The sequence below is a fragment of the Chrysochloris asiatica genome, unplaced genomic scaffold, assembly GCF_000296735.1.
Source record: "Chrysochloris asiatica unplaced genomic scaffold, ChrAsi1.0 scaffold00091, whole genome shotgun sequence".
In the NCBI taxonomy this organism is placed as follows: Eukaryota; Metazoa; Chordata; class Mammalia; order Afrosoricida; family Chrysochloridae; genus Chrysochloris; species Chrysochloris asiatica.
The window spans coordinates 8,402,214-8,406,509 of NW_006408609.1; the positions used below are offsets into that span (position 1 = coordinate 8,402,214).

The 4,296-nt window shown below is 43.1% G+C and overlaps 1 pseudogene; it reads left to right on the forward strand.

Annotated features, from left to right (window-relative positions):
• Nucleotides 1-2,019: 2,019 nt before the first annotated feature.
• On the forward strand, nt 2,020-2,600 carry LOC102833025 (annotated as a pseudogene).
• Nucleotides 2,601-4,296: the final 1,696 nt, after the last annotated feature.

The window sequence follows — 4,296 nt, forward strand, 5'->3', positions numbered from 1 at the left end:
GAGATTGAAAGGAATAGCCAGAAATATCACCATAGAAAGCTTGTTAAGTCCGTCTTCTGCCTATAACTAATTGGAATACATAAAATGGGGCTACAATGTATCTAGTGAAGGAGGTCTCATGAGGAGCCTCTGCACTACATAAGACTATAGAAGGAAGCCTGAACCACATCCAGACCATCAGAGAAGAGAAACTTTCCTCTTGAAAGGACAAGCAGACCAGCCTGGAGCAGCCAGAAAAACAGAAGACACTTCTTGAAAGTAGGACCTACAGGAAAACTACAAAACAACAAGGGCAGTCTGACTATTACCACAAGAACAAGCAAGCTGTCTGCCCAGGAGACATCAAGGCAAGTGATCAGGTCCTTTCAGTGCAAATCCTCCTCCAAGACTAAGACGCAATGGGAAAACGTGCTCTGACTGGCGACCATGCACGTCACCCATAAAGAGAAGTGACTGAAGAACATCAAAGAAGCAGCGAGCTAAGCCCTGCATCGTTCATCAGACTATGGTGAGCCCAGGTGGAGACCTGGTCTGCCAGCAGTGAGTCAAGACCTGGGGACTCGTGGGTTCAGAGTCAGTGACACATCCACAGAGGACTAGAGTGGAGACCGAAGTGACCAACTGATAAAAAGAGGGAGGACAGACGCAGGAACACCCACACCTGCAGATGATACCCACTTGCCGTGGCTCCAATGATGGGATGAACAAAACTCAACCTGAAGAAAAAAGAAGAGGAAACAAGCGTCGTCTGATACAATTTGATAAACTGGACCTCCACCTATAAATGCAGTAGCTCAAAAGAGGAAACAAATCCCTGCTCCAAGAATTATTCCCACCCCCTCCACACAAAGAGTAGATAGAGATGGACAACTTGAACATTGACTAACCAAAAATGGGAGAAGGGATACAAAGGTAAGAAGTGACTGACTTACAAGCTTTCAAGAGGGAACTTAGATCCACAGGGTGGGGAGGATGGTAGAGTCTCCAGTGAGTAGTAGCCAACCTGTCTAGGAAAGGCTGATGAAAAGAACTGCAGATGGGTCCCTTGGGATGCAAGGGTGAATAATTGTCACCAGGACTGATTGTGAGGACTGGAAACATAAAGGTGGATATTTTATAGCAAGGAGGGGAGTGATTAACCTTTCAGTCTAGGAGCTGAGGTCTGGACCCCACCCACAGGGGCAGTGAGACCTGAGACTGAGACAGAGAGGATGACATGAAGAGAGAAGATGACGTGAAGAGATGGAGTGGCTGGGGACTAGGGATCCAGAGAAGGAGAGGGGGCTATGTGCTGAGGACCGTGAGGGGAGGGTGGGCGGGATTGCAAGGTATACCCTTTGGTTGGGTGATGATGCATGGACCGGATTATAACTATGGCAATGAGACGATGTATGATGGAATGAATGTAAAACTAATGTTCCCCCATATAGACTATCACACAATAAAACATTTTTTAAAAAAGTAAAGCAAAATTAGAAGACTGACACTAAGGAATCAGATATATCAATTTAAAATGAAGACAACTCCAAGGCAAAAAAGAGGGAAACGAACAGCCACAGAAGTTCCAAATGGACAGAAAGTCGAGTATATTTCAAGGTAAAACGAATCATTTTATACTGAGAAAGTAATTTGTAAATTACTGGGTAACCTCAAAGAACAGAATACACCTTCACATCATATTTTAAAAATGGGGGGAACCCAGAAGATTTTGCAAACAATAAAACAGCAGCAGTGAAGAAATTAACAAGAAAAAGCATAGACAAAATGAACTCAGAACAGAAAAATATGTGGAACAAGGAAAACAATAGCAAAAAAACCAACAGCAAAATTACCAATCAATTCATATCTATCATTGATTACACAGAACTTCAATGGATTAAAAGGCTCCAGTCAAAATACAGAGAATAGAAGGATGAATTAACAATAACAAAAAGGATCCGTTAGTCCTTTTTTTGGCTTTTAGGACTGTAAGACTGAGTAATCGGTGAGGAACATGCCAGTGGTGTGAAGGTGGAAAGCGCCTTCAATTTCAAAAAGTTTTGAATCAGAACGAGGATCCTGGAGGAATTACCACAGCCCCGGCGTGTGGTCAGCTTTTGGCTTTGTATCTCCACATGACATGAATAATACAAGATATCTTTGGAAACGAATACCACCTGTTATTATATCTGTGAATTCTGGCCTGAGGGTGGGACGCGATATGGATCTGGTCTGTGGGACAGAGGATCAAGTAGAGACATTTCCCTGGGGTCTACATGACCATCAGTATTCACCAGTGGTCAGAGACGGTGCAGACAATCGTGTGCACCCTAGGAGGCACGACCAGGAGATGGCCATTTGCCATCATGTCCCAGGCATACACCTTCATCATTGCTAACAACTTCCTCGCCTTTGTGGGACTCCCTGTCAAAGAGGCCATGAAAGGCATATTGGAGCAAGGATGGCAAGCTGATTCCACCACAAAAATGGTTGTGCCCAAAATGCCAGTTGCAAGAATCTTGGACACCCCCTTTAACAGGCTTAGTCCCAGGCCTGACTCCATCCCCAACGAGCAGCAGTTAGCCAGACTGACAAACTATGTGGCCTTCCTCAAGAACTGAGTTCTCCCTGAGCCTAGTGAGCAGAGAAGCAGAGCACTGTGCCATGTGTTAATGCAATGTATTGGGCTGATAGAACACCTCGGTATCTCTCTCTGGTTGTGGTAGTGATTATGTGCGGTGAAGTCGGTCCGGACTTGCAGCAACCCTGTATAGGGTCTCCAGGGGGCCAGAAAGCCTCATCTTTCTCCCAAGGAACCGCTGGGAGTCTCGAACTGCTAACCCTGAGGTTAGCTGCCCGACACACAATCACTGAGCTATCAGAGGTCCTTATTCCTCTTTGAGTAGGTGATATATGCCAGTATACTGTTTGATCTATCTAGTCCTGGTGCTGAGTCATTGTTGGCAAACTTCCCATTTTGTAATTGGCAGCAACAGGAACCGGCCATAACATACAGTGTTTGGTTTGTATTTTATGAAGTATCACTCTATTCCTTGCCGTCATGCAGTGTCTACACACTATGTCCCACACAGAGCTGATGGCAGGTGACTCAAATCGCTGGGGATTCTGGTTCACCTTTTAAGAACGTGTTTTTTGGTTCCTTCCCCAAGGTTGGTTTGAACTGCAAACTCAAGAGGTTCAAACTCACTAGCCGCTCCTTGGAAACCCTATACAGGGTCGCATTGAGTCGGTACCCACTCAAGGGCACTTAACAACAACAACCCCACCTCCTGAGAGTCACGAAGGTAGAGCCCAGCACGTAGCTGTAGCTGAGGAACAGTAAACCATTCTTTTCTGAAGCAGCTGTGCACCAGCCTTGTTCCAACTATGTGAGCACACCCATTGCTGGCAGCTGAGGATTTTCAGTGGATGAGTGATCTAAAGTCAGGTGTTCCTGAGAAGTATTCTGAAAAGCAGAAGAGGGGCCTGGAAAAGCAGCTCTGAGGAGAACTCTACACTTCTGGCAGCCGGCAGCCAACTCCTGTGCTTACTCTTGGTTCGTGCTCTGCCTTTGGGAGAAACAGTGAATTTTTCACTTTATGTGTGTGACAGCCCTTGTCATATTCCAACTCGTGTGTTGTATCTTCAGGATTACTTGTCCCTCGTTCATGCATTCTGTGTTTTTTTCAATAAATATTTAACTGAGTTACCAAAAAAAAAAAAAAAAAAACCCATAAAGCCAGGATCCTGCATTACACTATCTATAAAGGACATACCTTAAACACAAAGACCAAAATAAATTTAAAATCAAAGAATGGAAAAAATATAAATATATATTTAGCTAATGGCAAACAAAAAAAGAATGGCAATCTTAATTTCTGATGAAATATAATTTAAAGTAAAAATCAACATAAGAGACAAAGACGGACATTATTTCATGATTATGAACAAGAGGACATAACCAAAATAATTATCTGTGCTCCCAATAAAAGCGACTCAGCATACATAAATTAAACTCTAATAGAATTGAAGAAAGAAATAGCAGCTCTACAATAATAGCAGGATATTTTCGTATACCACTTTCAAAAAAGAACAGAACAACTAGAAAGAAGCTCAACATAGACACAGAACAATTAAACAACATAGTCAACCAACTTGACCTCATAGATTTTATACAGAGCACTAAACCAAACAACAGCACAATACACAGTCTTTTCCAGTGCACATGGAACATTCTCAAGAACAAACCATATGTTAAGCCACAAAGCAAGCCTAAATAAACTTAAAAACATCAAAATATTACCAAGCATGTTTTCA